Genomic DNA, 20,138 nt, shown 5'->3' on the forward strand with positions numbered 1-20,138 from the left:
TGCTATGAATGAGACATGCATTGACATGAATATGACACCCATTGAAATGAATATGACACCCATTGAAATGAATATGACACATATTGAAGTGAAGGAGACATGCATTGGAATTAATATGACACCCATTGAAATGAATATGAAACACATTGAAGTGAATATAGCATGCTTTGGAATGAATTTAACCTGCATTGCTATGAATGAGACATGCATTGACATGAATATGACACCCATTGAAATGAATATGGCACACATTGAAATGAATATGACACACATTGAAGTGAATGAGACATGCATTGGAATTAATATGACACCCATTGACATGAATATGAAACACATTGAAGTGAATATAGCATGCTTTGGAATGAATTTAACCTGCATTGCTATGAATGAGACATGCATTGACATGAATATGACACCCATTGAAATGAATATGGCAGACATTGAAATGAATATGACACACATTGAAGTGAATGAGACATGCATTGGAATTAATATGACACCCATTGAAATGAATATGAAACACATTGAAGTGAATATAGCATGCTTTGGAATGAATTTAACCTGCATTGCTATGAATGAGACATGCATTGACATGAATATGACACCCATTGAAATGAATATGACACACATTGAAATGAATATGACACACATTGAATTGGATGTACCATGCATTGAAATGAATATAACATGCATTGGAATGACTATGCTACCCATTGAAATGAATATGACACATATTGAAGTGAATGAGACATGCATTGGAATTAATATGACACCCATTGAAATGAATATGAAACACATTGAAGTGAATATAGCATGCTTTGGAATGAATTTAACCTGCATTGCTATGAATGAGACATGCATTGACATGAATATGACACCCATTGAAATGAATATGGCACACATTGAAATAAATATGACACACATTGAAGTGAATGAGACATGCATTGGAATTAATATGACACCCATTGAAATGAATATGAAACACATTGAAGTGAATATAGCATGCTTTGGAATGAATTTAACCTGCATTGCTATGAATGAGACATGCATTGACATGAATATGACACCCATTGAAATGAATATGGCACACATTGAAATGAATATGACACACATTGAAGTGAATGAGACATGCATTGGAATTAATATGACACCCATTGAAATGAATATGACACACATTTAAGTGAATATAGCATGCTTTGGAATGAATTTAACCTGCATTGCTATGAATGAGACATGCATTGACATGAATATGACACCCATTGAAATGAATATGGCACACATTGAAATGAATATGACACACATTGAAATCAATATGACACACGTTGAGTGAATACAACACCGATTGAAATGAAAATGACACTCATTGAAGTGAATATAGCATGCTTTGGAATGAATATAACATGCATTGGTATGAATGAGGCATGCATTGAAATGAATATGACACTCATTGAAATGAATATGACACATATTGAAGTGAACAAGACATGCATTGGAATGAATATGACACCCATTGAATTGAATATGACACACATTGAAGTGAATGAGAGATGCATTGGAATGACTATGACACCCATTGAAATTAATATGACACACATTGAGTTGGATGTAACATGCATTCAAATGAATATAACATGCATTGGAATGAATGAGGCATGCATTGAAATGAATAGGACATGCATTTGAGTTAATATGACACCCATTGAAATCAATATGACACACGTTGAAGTGAATATGACACTCATTGAAATGAATATGACACATATTAAAGTGAACAAGACATGCATTGGAATGAATATGACACCCATTGAATTGGATGTACCATGCATTGAAATTAATATAACCTGCATTGGAATGAATAAGACATGCATTGAAATGAATATGACACCCATTGAAATTAATATGACACATATTGAAGTGAACGAGACACCCATTGAAATGAATATGACACACATTGAAGTGAATGAGAGATGCATTGGAATGAATATGATACCCATTGAAATGAATATGACACACATTGAGTTGGATGTAACATGCATTCAAATGAATATAACATGCATTGGAATGAATAAGACATGCATTGAAATGAATATGACACCCATTGAAATTAATATGACACATATTGAAGTGAACGAGACACCCATTGAAATGAATATGACACACATTGAAGTGAATGAGAGATGCATTGGAATGAATAGGACATGCATTTGAGTTACTATGACAGCCATTGAAATCAATATGACACCCATTGAAATCAATATGACACACGTTGAGTGAATACAACACCGATTGAAATGAAAATGACACTCATTGAATTGGATGTACCATGCATTGAAATGAATATAACATGCATTGGAATGACTATGCTACCCATTGAAATGAATATGACACATATTGAAGTGAAGGAGACATGCATTGGAATTAATATGACACCCATTGAAATGAATATGAAACACATTGAAGTGAATATAGCATGCTTTGGAATGAATTTAACCTGCATTGCTATGAATGAGACATGCATTGACATGAATATGACACCCATTGAAATGAATATGACACCCATTGAAATGAATATGACACATATTGAAGTGAAGGAGACATGCATTGGAATTAATATGACACCCATTGAAATGAATATGAAACACATTGAAGTGAATATAGCATGCTTTGGAATGAATTTAACCTGCATTGCTATGAATGAGACATGCATTGACATGAATATGACACCCATTGAAATGAATATGGCACACATTGAAATGAATATGACACACATTGAAGTGAATGAGACATGCATTGGAATTAATATGACACCCATTGAAATGAATATGAAACACATTGAAGTGAATATAGCATGCTTTGGAATGAATTTACCCTGCATTGCTATGAATGAGACATGCATTGACATGAATATGACACCCATTGAAATGAATATGGCACACATTGAAGTGAATGAGACATGCATTGGAATTAATATGACACCCATTGAAATGAATATGAAACACATTGAAGTGAATATAGCATGCTTTGGAATGAATTTAACCTGCATTGCTATGAATGAGACATGCATTGACATGAATATGACACCCATTGAAATGAATATGGCACACATTGAAATGAATATGACACACATTGAATTGGATGTACCATGCATTGAAATGAATATAACATGCATTGGAATGACTATGCTACCCATTGAAATGAATATGACACATATTGAAGTGAATTATACATGCATTGGAATTAATATGACACCCATTGAAATGAATATGAAACACATTGAAGTGAATATAGCATGCTTTGGAATGAATTTAACCTGCATTGCTATGAATGAGACATGCATTGACATGAATATGACACCCATTGAAATGAATATGGCACACATTGAAATGAATATGACACACATTGAATTGGATGTACCATGCATTGAAATGAATATAACATGCATTGGAATGACTATGCTACCCATTGAAATGAATATGACACATATTGAAGTGAATTATACATGCATTGGAATTAATATGACACCCATTGAAATGAATATGAAACACATTGAAGTGAATATAGCATGCTTTGGAATGAATTTAACCTGCATTGCTATGAATGAGACATGCATTGACATGAATATGACACCCATTGAAATGAATATGGCACACATTGAAATGAATATGACACACATTGAAGTGAATGAGACATGCATTGGAATTAATATGACACCCATTGAAATTAATATGAAACACATTGAAGTGAATATAGCATGCTTTGGAATGAATTTAACCTGCATTGCTATGAATGAGACATGCATTGACATGAATATGACACCCATTGAAATGAATATGGCACACATTGAAATTATTATGACACACATTGAAGTGAATGAGACATGCATTGGAATTAATATGACACCCATTGAAATTAATATGAAACACATTGAAGTGAATATAGCATGCTTTGGAATGAATTTAACCTGCATTGCTATGAATGAGACATGCATTGACATGAATATGACACCCATTGAAATGAATATGGCACACATTGAAATGAATATGACACACATTGAATTGGATGTACCATGCATTGAAATGAATATAACATGCATTGGAATGACTATGCTACCCATTGAAATGAATATGACACATATTGAAGTGAATTATACATGCATTGGAATTAATATGACACCCATTGAAATGAATATGAAACACATTGAAGTGAATATAGCATGCTTTGGAATGAATTTAACCTGCATTGCTATGAATGAGACATGCATTGACATGAATATGACACCCATTGAAATGAATATGGCACACATTGAAATGAATATGACACACATTGAATTGGATGTACCATGCATTGAAATGAATATAACATGCATTGGAATGACTATGCTACCCATTGAAATGAATATGACACATATTGAAGTGAATTATACATGCATTGGAATTAATATGACACCCATTGAAATGAATATGAAACACATTGAAGTGAATATAGCATGCTTTGGAATGAATTTAACCTGCATTGCTATGAATGAGACATGCATTGACATGAATATGACACCCATTGAAATGAATATGGCACACATTGAAATGAATATGACACACATTGAAGTGAATGAGACATGCATTGGAATTAATATGACACCCATTGAAATTAATATGAAACACATTGAAGTGAATATAGCATGCTTTGGAATGAATTTAACCTGCATTGCTATGAATGAGACATGCATTGACATGAATATGACACCCATTGAAATGAATATGGCACACATTGAAATTATTATGACACACATTGAAGTGAATGAGACATGCATTGGAATTAATATGACACCCATTGAAATTAATATGAAACACATTGAAGTGAATATAGCATGCTTTGGAATGAATTTAACCTGCATTGCTATGAATGAGACATGCATTGACATGAATATGACACCCATTGAAATGAATATGGCACACATTGAAATGAATATGACACACATTGAATTGGATGTACCATGCATTGAAATGAATATAACATGCATTGGAATGACTATGCTACCCATTGAAATGAATATGACACATATTGAAGTGAATTATACATGCATTGGAATTAATATGACACCCATTGAAATGAATATGAAACACATTGAAGTGAATATAGCATGCTTTGGAATGAATTTAACCTGCATTGCTATGAATGAGACATGCATTGACATGAATATGACACCCATTGAAATGAATATGGCACACATTGAAATGAATATGACACACATTGAATTGGATGTACCATGCATTGAAATGAATATAACATGTATTGGAATGACTATGCTACCCATTGAAATGAATATGACACATATTGAAGTGAATTATACATGCATTGGAATTAATATGACACCCATTGAAATGAATATGAAACACATTGAAGTGAATATAGCATGCTTTGGAATGAATTTAACCTGCATTGCTATGAATGAGACATGCATTGACATGAATATGACACCCATTGAAATGAATATGGCACACATTGAAATGAATATGACACACATTGAAGTGAATGAGACATGCATTGGAATTAATATGACACCCATTGAAATGAATATGAAACACATTGAAGTGAATATAGCATGCTTTGGAATGAATTTAACCTGCATTGCTATGAATGAGACATGCATTGACATGAATATGACACCCATTGAAATGAATATGACACACATTGAAATGAATATGACACACATTGAATTGGATGTACCATGCATTGAAATGAATATAACATGCATTGGAATGACTATGCTACCCATTGAAATGAATATGACACATATTGAAGTGAATGAGACATGCATTGGAATTAATATGACACCCATTGAAATGAATATGAAACACATTGAAGTGAATATAGCATGCTTTGGAATGAATTTAACCTGCATTGCTATGAATGAGACATGCATTGACATGAATATGACACCCATTGAAATGAATATGGCACACATTGAAATGAATATGACACACATTGAAGTGAATGAGACATGCATTGGAATTAATATGACACCCATTGAAATGAATATGAACCACATTGAAGTGAATATAGCATGCTTTGGAATTAATTTAACCTGCATTGCTATGAATGAGACATGCATTGACATGAATATGACACCCATTGAAATGAATATGACACACATTGAAATTAATATGACACACATTGAATTGGATGTACCATGCATTGACATTAATATAACATGCATTGGAATGACTATGCTACCCATTGAAATGAATATGACACATATTGAAGTGAATGAGACATGCATTGGAATTAATATGACACCCATTGAAATGAATATGAAACACATTTAAGTGAATATAGCATGCTTTGGAAAGAATTTAACCTGCATTGCTATGAATGAGACATGCATTGACATGAATATGACACCCATTGAAATGAATATGGCACACATTGAAGTGAATGAGAGATGCATTGGAATGACTATGACACCCATTGAAATTAATATGACACACATTGAGTTGGATGTAACATGCATTCAAATGAATATAACATGCATTGGAATGAATGAGGCATGCATTGAAATGAATATGACACTCATTGAAATGAATATGACACATATTGAAGTGAACAAGACATGCATTGGAATGAATATGACACCCATTGAATTGGATGTACCATGCATTGACATTAATATAACATGCATTGGAATGAATATGACACCCATTGAAATTAATATGACACACATTGAGTTGGATGTAACATGCATTCAAATGAATATAACATGCATTGGAATGAATAAGACAAGCATTGAAATGAATATGACACCCATTGAAATTAATATGACACATATTGAAGTGAACGAGACACCCATTGAAATGAATATGACACACATTGAAGTGAATGAGAGATGCATTGGAATGAATAGGACATGCATTTGAGTTACTATGACAGCCATTGAAATCAATATGACACCCATTGAAATCAATATGACACACGTTGAGTGAATACAACACCGATTGAAATGAAAATGACACTCATTGAATTGGATGTACCATGCATTGAAATGAATATAACATGCATTGGAATGACTATGCTACCCATTGAAATGAATATGACACATATTGAAGTGAAGGAGACATGCATTGGAATTAATATGACACCCATTGAAATGAATATGAAACACATTGAAGTGAATATAGCATGTTTTGGAATGAATTTAACCTGCATTGCTATGAATGAGACATGCATTGACATGAATATGACACCCATTGAAATGAATATGACACCCATTGAAATGAATATGACACATATTGAAGTGAAGGAGACATGCATTGGAATTAATATGACACCCATTGAAATGAATATGAAACAAATTGAAGTGAATATAGCATGCTTTGGAATGAATTTAACCTGCATTGCTATGAATGAGACATGCATTGACATGAATATGACACCCATTGAAATGAATATGGCACACATTGAAATGAATATGACACACATTGAAGTGAATGAGACATGCATTGGAATTAATATGACACCCATTGAAATGAATATGAAACACATTGAAGTGAATATAGCATGCTTTGGAATGAATTTACCCTGCATTGCTATGAATGAGACATGCATTGACATGAATATGACACCCATTGAAATGAATATGGCACACATTGAAGTGAATGAGACATGCATTGGAATTAATATGACACCCATTGAAATGAATATGAAACACATTGAAGTGAATATAGCATGCTTTGGAATGAATTTAACCTGCATTGCTATGAATGAGACATGCATTGACATGAATATGACACCCATTGAAATGAATATGGCACACATTGAAATGAATATGACACACATTGAATTGGATGTACCATGCATTGAAATGAATATAACATGCATTGGAATGACTATGCTACCCATTGAAATGAATATGACACATATTGAAGTGAATTATACATGCATTGGAATTAATATGACACCCATTGAAATGAATATGAAACACATTGAAGTGAATGTAGCATGCTTTGGAATGAATTTAACCTGCATTGCTATGAATGAGACATGCATTGACATGAATATGACACCCATTGAAATGAATATGGCACACATTGAAATGAATATGACACACATTGAATTGGATGTACCATGCATTGAAATGAATATAACATGCATTGGAATGACTATGCTACCCATTGAAATGAATATGACACATATTGAAGTGAATTATACATGCATTGGAATTAATATGACACCCATTGAAATGAATATGAAACACATTGAAGTGAATATAGCATGCTTTGGAATGAATTTAACCTGCATTGCTATGAATGAGACATGCATTGACATGAATATGACACCCATTGAAATGAATATGGCACACATTGAAATGAATATGACACACATTGAAGTGAATGAGACATGCATTGGAATTAATATGACACCCATTGAAATTAATATGAAACACATTGAAGTGAATATAGCATGCTTTGGAATAAATTTAACCTGCATTGCTATGAATGAGACATGCATTGACATGAATATGACACCCATTGAAATGAATATGGCACACATTGAAATTATTATGACACACATTGAAGTGAATGAGACATGCATTGGAATTAATATGGCACCCATTGAAATGAATATGAAACACATTGAAGTGAATATAGCATGCTTTGGAATGAATTTAACCTGCATTGCTATGAATGAGGCATGCATTGACATGAATATGACACCCATTGAAATGAATATGGCACACATTGAAATGAATATGACACACATTGAAGTGAATGAGACATGCATTGGAATTAATATGACACCCATTGAAATGAATATGAACCACATTGAAGTGAATATAGCATGCTTTGGAATGAATTTAACCTGCATTGCTATGAATGAGACATGCATTGACATGAATATGACACCCATTGAAATGAATATGACACACATTGAAATTAATATGACACACATTGAATTGGATGTACCATGCATTGAAATGAATATAACATGCATTGGAATGACTATGCTACCCATTGAAATGAATATGACACATATTGAAGTGAATGAGACATGCATTGGAATTAATATGACACCCATTGAAATGAATATGAAACACATTTAAGTGAATATAGCATGCTTTGGAATGAATTTAACCTGCATTGCTATGAATGAGACATGCATTGACATGAATATGACACCCATTGAAATGAATATGGCACACATTGAAGTGAATGAGAGATGCATTGGAATGACTATGACACCCATTGAAATTAATATGACACACATTGAGTTGGATGTAACATGCATTCAAATGAATATAACATGCATTGGAATGAATGAGGCATGCATTGAAATGAATATGACACTCATTGAAATGAATATGACACATATTGAAGTGAACAAGACATGCATTGGAATGAATATGACACCCATTGAATTGGATGTACCATGCATTGAAATTAATATAACATGCATTGGAATGAATATGACACCCATTGAAATTAATATGACACACATTGAGTTGGATGTAACATGCATTCAAATGAATATAACATGCATTGGAATGAATAAGACATGCATTGAAATGAATATGACACCCATTGAAATTAATATGACACATATTGAAGTGAACGAGAAACCCATTGAAATGAATATGACACACATTGAAGTGAATGAGAGATGCATTGGAATGAATAGGACATGCATTTGAGTTACTATGACAGCCATTGAAATCAATATGACACCCATTGAAATCAATATGACACACGTTGAGTGAATACAACACCGATTGAAATGAAAATGACACTCATTGAAATGAATGTAGCATGCTTTGGAATGAATATAACATGCATTGGAATGAATGAGGCCTGCATTGAAATGAATATGACACATATTGAAGTGAAGGAGACATGCATTGGAATTAATATGACACCCATTGAAATGAATATGAAACACATTGAAGTGAATATAGCATGCTTTGGAATGAATTTAACCTGCATTGCTATGAATGAGACATGCATTGACATGAATATGACACCCATTGAAATGAATATGACACCCATTGAAATGAATATTACACATATTGAAGTGAAGGAGACATGCATTGGAATTAATATGACACCCATTGAAATGAATATGAAACACATTGAAGTGAATATAGCATGCTTTGGAATGAATTTAACCTGCATTGCTATGAATGAGACATGCATTGACATGAATATGACACCCATTGAAATGAATATGGCACACATTGAAATGCATATGACACACATTGAAGTGAATGAGACATGCATTGGAATTAATATGACACCCATTGAAATGAATATGAAACACATTGAAGTGAATATAGCATGCTTTGGAATGAATTTAACCTGCATTGCTATGAATGAGACATGCATTGACATGAATTTGACACCCATTGAAATGAATATGGCACACATTGAAGTGAATGAGACATGCATTGGAATTAATATGACACCCATTGAAATGAATATGAAACACATTGAAGTGAATATAGCATGCTTTGGAATGAATTTAACCTGCATTGCTATGAATGAGACATGCATTGACATGAATATGACACCCATTGAAATGAATATGGCACACATTGAAATGAATATGACACACATTGAAGTGAATGAGACATGCATTGGAATTAATATGACACCCATTGAAATGAATATGAAACACATTGAAGTGAATATAGCATGCTTTGGAATGAATTTAACCTGCATTGCTATGAATGAGACATGCATTGACATGAATATGACACCCATTGAAATGAATATGGCACACATTGAAATGAATATGACACACATTGAAGTGAATGAGACATGCATTGGAATTAATATGACACCCATTGAAATGAATATGAAACACATTGAAGTGAATATAGCATGCTTTGGAATTAATTTAACCTGCATTGCTATGAATGAGACATGCATTGACATGAATATGACACCCATTGAAATGAATATGACACCCATTGAAATGAATATGACAGATATTGAAGTGAAGGAGACATGCATTGGAATTAATATGACACCCATTGAAATGAATATGAAACACATTGAAGTGAATATAGCATGCTTTGGAATGAATTTAACCTGCATTGCTATGAATGAGACATGCATTGACATGAATATGACACCCATTGAAATGAATATGGCACACATTGAAATGAATATGACACACATTGAAGTGAATGAGACATGCATTGGAATTAATATGACACCCATTGAAATGAATATGAAACACATTGAAGTGAATATGACACACATTGAAGTGAATGAGACATGCATTGGAATTAATAGGACATGAATTTTAATTAATATGACACCCATTGAAATCAATATGACATGCAATGGAATGAATATGACATGCAACAAAATGAATATGACACCCATTGAAATGTATATGACACACATTGAAGTGAATGTAACATGCATTGGAATGAATAAGACATGCATTGAAATGAATAGGATATGCATTGAAATGAATATGAAAGCCATTGAAATGGATATGACATACATTGAAGTGAATGAAACAAGCATTGGAATGAATATGACACCCATTAAAATAAATATGACACACATTGAAGTGAATGAAACATGCATTGAAATGCATATAACATGCATTGAAATGAATAAGATATGCATTGAAATGAATAGGACATGCATTTGTGCTAATATGACACCATTAAAATCAATATGACACACATTGAAGTGAATACCACACCCATTGTAATTTATTTGACACACATTGAAGTGAATGTAGCATGCATTGGAAGGAATATAACATGGATTGGAATGAATGAGACATGCATTGACATGAATATGACACCCATTGAAATGAATATGGCACACATTGAAGTGAATGAGAGATGCATTGGAATGACTATGACACCCATTGAAATTAATATGACACACATTGAGTTGGATGTAACATGCATTCAAATGAATATAACATGCATTGGAATGAATAAGACATGCATTGAAATGAATATGACACCCATTGAAATTAATATGACACATATTGAAGTGAACGAGACACCCATTGAAATGAATATGACACACATTGAAGTGAATGAGAGATGCATTGGAATGAATAGGACATGCATTTGAGTTACTATGACAGCCATTGAAATCAATATGACACCCATTGAAATCAATATGACACACGTTGAGTGAATACAACACCGATTGAAATGAAAAGGACACTCATTGAAATGAATGTAGCATGCTTTGGAATGAATGAGGCCTGCATTGAAATGAATATGACACCCATTGAAATGAATGAGACATGCATTGACATGAATATGACACCCATTGAAATGAATATGGCACACATTGAAGTGAAAGAGACATGCATTGGAATTAATATGACACCCATTGAAATGAATATGAAACACATTGAAGTGAATATAGCATGCTTTGGAATGAATTTAACCTGCATTGCTATGAATGAGACATGCATTGACATGAATATGACACCCATTGAAATGAATATGGCACACATTAAAATGAATATGACACACATTGAAGTGAATGAGACATGCATTGGAATTAATATGACACCCATTGAAATGAATATGAAACACATTGAAGTGAATATAGCATGCTTTGGAATGAATTTAACCTGCATTGCTATGAATGAGACATGCATTGACATGAATATGACACCCATTGAAATGAATATGACACACATTGAAATGAATATGACACACATTGAATTGGATGTACCATGCATTGAAATTAATATAACATGCATTGGAATGACTATGCTACCCATTGAAATGAATATGACACACATTGAAGTGAATGAGACATGCATTGGAATTAATATGACACCCATTGAAATGAATATGAAACACATTGAAGTGAATATAGCATGCTTTGGAATGAATTTAACCTGCATTGCTATGAATGAGACATGCATTGACATGAATATGACACCCATTGAAATGAATATGGCACACATTGAAATGAATATGACACACATTGAAGTGAATGAGGCATGCATTGGAATTAATATGACACCCATTGAAATGAATATGAAACACATTGAAGTGAATATAGCATGCTTTGGAATGAATTTAACCTGCATTGCTATGAATGAGACATGTATTGACATGAATATGGCACCCATTGAAATGAATATGGCACACATTGAAATGAATATGACACACATTGAAGTGAATGAGACATGCATTGGAATTAATATGACACCCATTGAAATGAATATGAACCACATTGAAGTGAATATAGCATGCTTTGGAATGAATTTAACCTGCATTGCTATGAATGAGACATGCATTGACATGAATATGACACCCATTGAAATGAATATGGCACACATTGAAACGAATATGACACACATTGAAGTGAATGAGACATGCATTGGAATTAATATGACACCCATTGAAATGAATATGAAACACATTGAAGTGAATATAGCATGCTTTGGAAAGAATTTAACCTGCATTGCTATGAATGAGACATGCATTGACATGCATATGACACCCATTGAAATGAATATGACACACATTGAAATGAATATGACACACATTGAATTGGATGTACCATGCATTGAAATGAATATAACATGCATTGGAATGACTATGCTACCCATTGAAATGAATATGACACACATTGAAGTGAATGAGACATGCATTGGAATTAATATGACACCCATTGAAATGAATATGAAACACATTGAAGTGAATATAGCATGCTTTGGAAAGAATTTAACCTGCATTGCTATGAATGAGACATGCATTGACATGCATATGACACCCATTGAAATGAATATGACACACATTGAAATGAATATGACACACATTGAATTGGATGTACCATGCATTGAAATGAATATAACATGCATTGGAATGACTATGCTACCCATTGAAATGAATATGACACACATTGAAGTGAATGAGACATGCATTGGAATGAATATGACACCCATTGAAATGAATATGAAACACATTGAAGTGAATATAGCATGCTTTGGAAAGAATTTAACCTGCATTGCTATGAATGAGACATGCATTGACATGCATATGACACCCATTGAAATGAATATGACACACATTGAAATGAATATGACACACATTGAATTGGATGTACCATGCATTGAAATGAATATAACATGCATTGGAATGACTATGCTACCCATTGAAATGAATATGACACACATTGAAGTGAATGAGACATGCATTGGAATTAATATGACACCCATTGAAATGAATATGAAACACATTGAAGTGAATATAGCATGCTTTGGAATGAATTTAACCTGCATTGCTATGAATGAGACATGCATTGACATGAATATGACACCCATTGAAATGAATATGGCACATATTGAAGTGAATTCTACATGCAGTGGAGGGAATATGACACCCATTGAAATGAATATGACACACATTGAAGTGAATGAGACATGCATTGGAATGAATATGACACCCATTGAAATTGATATGACACACACTGAAGTGATTGTACCATGCATTGAACTTAGTATAACATGCATTAGAATGAATAAGACATTACCTCCACGTCCCTCTTCCTTATCCCAGTACTTACCTTTGAGTATGTTCCGTGCTCACTGAACCTTTTTTCTTTTCAAGCTCGCCTTCTCTGGCCCCACCCCTCCAAGGAGGTATAACCTCCCAACCAGCCAACAGCAGTTCTTTTGTTCCTGCCGGAACTGGTGAATCCACTCCCTTCTGGACATTAGGGGCAACGGATGGCGGCACTCACTCGGCGACTCCTCTGTGGGCCTTGGAGGTTGCCCGGGTGTCAGGATGCCTGCCAGGCCCCCTGCAGCGCTGTAGGTTCCGGCAGATGGAGTCCAGTAGCCAAGTGCAACCAGGGTGCCTCCGTCGGCCTCCGCAAGATGGCCATTCTGCTGGCTTAGGGGCGGGCGATTCCATGCCCTGCCCTGATGATCAGTAATTTGGTGGACGCTGGTGGTGGAGCCTGTGGGTTACCTGCAGTGGCCACAAAGCTTCGTTACACCTGTATGGAGTTCAGGTATACTCTTACTTGGATGATTGGTTGATCAAGGCCTGGTTTTGGTTGGCTCGAGGCTGGCCCATCTTCGATTTGTCTGTCGTGCCCTCTGCAGGTGGGGTTTCACAATCAATCTTCTTAAATCTCACTTCTCCCCTTCTCAGACTCTAAATATCATCAATGGGCAGTTCTGCACCAGGGAGGGTCTGGTTCGGGTCCCACTGGACAGGGCCTACCGGGCTCCAGTGTCTCCTGCAGACTGTTTTAGATAGGGGTTGGGATTCAGCCAGGGAATGTTTATGTCTCCAGGGGCACATGGCTTCCTGTGTTTTTGTGGTCCCCTTGGTGCGGCTGCATTTGAGACTGTTGATGTGTCATCTTCTGTTCCATTCCCAACCGGCATCTCTTCAGTTCAACTGTCTAATCGTAGTGGCGAATCCCCTCCGGAATTTCCTTGGGTGGTGGTTGGTCTGGTCCCATCTCCAGAGGGGTGTGCCCTTATCCCCGGGCTTGCCAATCGTTCTTACCATTGACGGTAGCAACCTGGGCTGGGGCCGACTCTCTGGGACTTCTCATCAGGCAAGGTGGTCTCTTCAGGACCAGGAGGTGTCTTCCAATTGGAAGGAGATTTCAGCCGTTCTGGCTTTGTCCATCAGGACCTGGGTCCAGGCACACCTGCTCTCCTTGAGAGCCGTCCACATCTGGGGGGTGGACAATGTGACTGCGGACTGGCTCAGCAGTGTGTTTCCGGTTTAAGGGGAGATGTTGCTTTTTCCCAATGTTTTTCAGGAGGTGTGTTGGTGGTTCAAGCATCTCTGGATGCCTCCCCCTCCAACTCTAAACGTCCCCGGTTTTGCTCGAGGACTCCATCCCCCCAGGGCCTGGGCAGTGGGCGCTCTTTCCTTGGCTCAGCCCCTGGAGTTTCTTTATGCCTTTTCGCCAATTCCCCTGATTCCGAAGGTCATCAGCAGAATCAGATCGTTTCCGGGGGTGCTTATCCTGGTGGTCCCTTACTGGCCTTCTGGAGATGCAGTTAGCTCCTCCTTTGGTGTTGCCCAGATTCAGTCTCCATTGCAGATGGTCAATCTCCCTTTCTCCTCTCTCATCCGTAGAGGGGTATGAAAAAATGGAGCAGGGGTCTCCAGGAGTTAGGCCTTTCTGCTGCCGTGTCTGGGACAGTCCTGAGGGTGCATCGGTCCTTACACTTAAGCCCTATGACCATCATTGGGCTAATTTTCTGGCTTGGTGTTCCCTGGAGGGTGCCCTGGGATTGGAGTGTGGCCTCCCATTTGGCAATTTCTTCATGAAGTGGTGGAGAATGGGTTGGCGGTCTATACTCTCTGCTCTCACTGGGCGGCCATACAGGCTTTCTAGGTTTCCTGGTCCCCTCCAGCGGGGAGGGAGGTCTCTGGTCTCAAAGCTCTTGAAAGGGGTAGCAGATCTCATCTGTGGGCCCGTTTGCGGGATCCCTGTGGGACCTTCCTTTAGTCCTTTCTATGTTGCAGACACCTCAATTTGAGCTCCTGGAGGAGGTGGAGCTGAAGTGGTTGACACTGAAGACTACCTTCCTGATTGCCATTACTTCGGCTCAGTGTTTGGAGGTTATTGGGGCCCTCTTGCATAGATTTCCATTTCTGGTGGTCCAAGAGGAGGCGCTGGTGCTGCGCTGTAACCCCTCATTTGTGCCAAAGATTGCTTCTTGGTTCTATTGGTCTCAGGAGGTGGTTCTCTCGGCTTTCTTTGCGGCTTTCTCCTCTCCTGAGGAGGAGGCCTGAGACTGTCTGGATGTCAAGTGGGTGGTCTTACATTATTTGTCCTGGACTGAGTAATTTCGTCTCACTGATCATCTCTTAGTCACCTTTGGGGCGGGGGACTGTGGTCGCAAGTCTTCCACTCCAACAATTAGTCAGTCGTTTAAATCTTTGATTCTGCAGGCCTTTGAGTCTGTGGACCTCTGTCCTGCAGGCGTGTCCAGGGTCGGTACACGAGAGGGCTCGCTGCCTTCTGGGCATGCCAGCGGGGGGTACCTGTGTTGGGCATTTGCTGAGATGCCACATGGGCTACACCAAACATATTCATTCAGCATTACCAACTCAACGTGGAGGGGCCCCAGTCCACTTCCTTTAATGCAGTTGTTCTGAAGGCTGTTTCTGAATGAGGTGGTGGCAGGAGTCGTGGTCGGCCTGCCTCTGGCATTTTGCTCTTCCTTGAATACATTGGTGTTCGGTGAGTTTCACATTACCATTGGTGTATGTGTCTTCTGTGATGGGCACGGGCGTCCTTCCTGTTTCTGCTTTGGTACATCTCAAAGGTAAGTGCTTGGACGAGGAAGAGGGATGTGGAGGTAATGTTCAGATTAGTTCCCAGTAATCTTCATTACTCCTAGTCCTACTCCTCCTCACCACAGAACGGGCTTCCCTTACCTCCTGCCAACTGGATGAAGGCTCCCATGCCTGGGCTTTGGATTACTGCCTTGGGCTGGTTGGTTGGGAGGTTATTCCTCCTGGGAGGGGTGGGCCAGCCAGAGGAGGCCAGCTTGAAAAGAAAAGGGTTCCAGTGAGCACAGAACATACTCAAAGGTAAGTACTCAGACGCGGAAGAGTAGGGCTAGGAGCAATGACTGATCCAAGCATGCTTTGAAATTAATAGGATATGTATTGAAAAAAATTTGACACCCAATAAATATGAATATAACACTGATTGAAATTAACGTAACATGCATTGAAATTAATATGACAAGCATTGAAATGAATATAACGTGGGTTTAAATTCTTATGACACAGATTGAAATGAATGTAACAAGCATTGGAATGGATATGGTGCTCTGAATTGTGAGTAGAACACATGCTGAAAAGCACATGATATGGTCAACCAATCATATTGCAGTGAAATGAAAGCTGCAAAGCCTTCCAGCGCATGCTGCTCACTCTTCTTCCTAGGCCTAGAGGTAAGAACTTAGATTTCTCTGTACATAGGACCCTGCACACTATGTGTCCGTGTTTAGTACTGTTATTTGCAAAACGTTTGTGAGCTCAGCTGCCTCAGCCTGATAGGGCTGGCAGCACATGAAATTGGAGGGTTTATCTTTTGTTGTGATCATGATGTTGTTCTTTACTGATATCTTTGGGCCTGGGCCTGGGCTGTGCGTTTGTTTGCTTTTTACAGAGCGCTTTCTCTTTCTCCTAAACCCTGAGCCAAATATACAATCAGCTCAGGCTAGACATTCAAGCACTGCCAATTTCCCAGGTCAATTTCCTCAATGCATGTCCAGTGGCCGTTTCCATGTTAACAGGCTCTCTAACTTACAGCCTGTTAGAATGGAAGCACGTAACAGAACCAGGACACCCATTGATTACCCCTGCTGGAGCAACAAGCAAGTGTACACTGGAGCCCGGATGAGGGCTGCGTCCTGCTGCTGCTTGTTGTTATGATATCAGTCCAAGGTGTTTAGGTTTGTCCAAAGCTTGTGCACTGTGAGGGCACGTGCAGTTACAGAACGCCAGAATCAGCTCAATCTGCAGGCTTGGGCCAAGGCTAAGCGCTCTGTAATCCAGATATTGCTGCTGTTGACTTCTCTCTATTTTATTTTAAAAGGATTTACCATTCCGGAGCGGTGTCATTTTAAAATAGAAGTATAGGAATGGTAACACCAAATCAAAGTAGAGTAGCAACTCTCCCAGCCCCTCCCGCCCACTTCCACCACTGCTGGGGAGGAATATGAGGTGGGAATTACCTCTGCGATCCGTGACCCATTGGTCGCAAAGGCAGTGCCAGATGGTTGCAAAGGAATGCCTAGGGTTCTGTACTGACAATTGATACTGCTGATATTTCCCACATATTCTTGTAGGGTCGGACTGGGACAAGAAATAGGACCAGGCATTTAGAACAAGTGGCTAGCCCCTCACCTCAAAGAAAGTGGCCCTTAAACCCTCATCTGTGAATCGCATCAATTCATGACTTTACAGAAAATGTTACTTATGGAGGCTTAATGGTGTTTGTTGCATGTAATGTTTTGTGTAAACGCTGGAGAAGACCACAATAGTGCCTCTCTTTACAGTAGGGACTAGCAGGGAGCCCTCCCCCAGCCCAGTGAGTGAGGCACGGACGTTATGGGCATGTCTCTGCCTAGCTGTGACTTGGAAATTGGCAGTATTTGAATGTCTGACCTGAGCTGATTCTATATTTGGCTCAGGAGTCAAGAGAAAGAGAAAGCGCTCTGTAAAAAGCAAACAAACGAGAGGCCCAGGCACAGGCCCAAATATCAGTAATATCAAAGATATCAGTAAATAAAAACATCATGATCGCAACAAAAGATAAACCCGTCAACCGCGCATGCTGCCAGCTCTGTTAGACTAAGGCAGCCGAGCCCAGGAAAGTTGTGCAAATAACAGTACTAAACATGGATACATAGTGTACAGAGGCCCTATGTGCAGAGAAATCTTAGTTCTTACCTCTAGGCCTGAAGAAAGAAGAGTGAGCAGCATTCACTTAAAGCCTTTGCAGTTTTCATTTTACTGCAATATGATTGGTTCACTATGTCATGTGCTTTTCAGCATGTGTTATATTCACAATTCAGAGCACCTTATCCGTTCTAATGCATGCTACATTCATTACAGGCTGTACCATAAGAATTTCAACCCTGGTTATATTCATTTCGATGATTGTCATATTCATTTCAATGCATGTCATATCCATTTAAATGTATGTTACGTTAATTTCAATCAATGTTATATTCATATCTATCAATGTTACATTCATTTCAGTGGGTGTCAAATTTATTTCAATGCATGTCCTATTAATCTCAAAGCATGTTTGGATTACTTACTGGTAATATTCATTACTCATAATCCTACGTACTTACCTTTGAGTATGTTCCGTGCTCACTGGAACTCTTTTCTTTTCAAGCTGGCCTCCTCTGGCTGCCCCTGCTCTCCCAGGAGGTATAACCTCCCAACCAACCATCCCAAAGCATTAATCCAAAGTCCAGGCATGGGAACCTTCATCCTGCAGGCGGGAGGGAAGGGAAGTCTGCACTGGGGCAAGGAAAAGTAGGATTACGAGTAATGAAGATTACTGATAAGTAATCTGAGTATTACTTCGACGTCCCTCTTCCTCGTCCAAGTACTTACCTTTGAGTTGTACCAGAGCAGA

The sequence above is a fragment of the Ambystoma mexicanum genome, chromosome 10 (assembly GCF_040938575.1).
Source record: "Ambystoma mexicanum isolate Mex_15411 chromosome 10, UKY_AmexF1_1, whole genome shotgun sequence".
NCBI lineage: Eukaryota > Metazoa > Chordata > Amphibia > Caudata > Ambystomatidae > Ambystoma > Ambystoma mexicanum.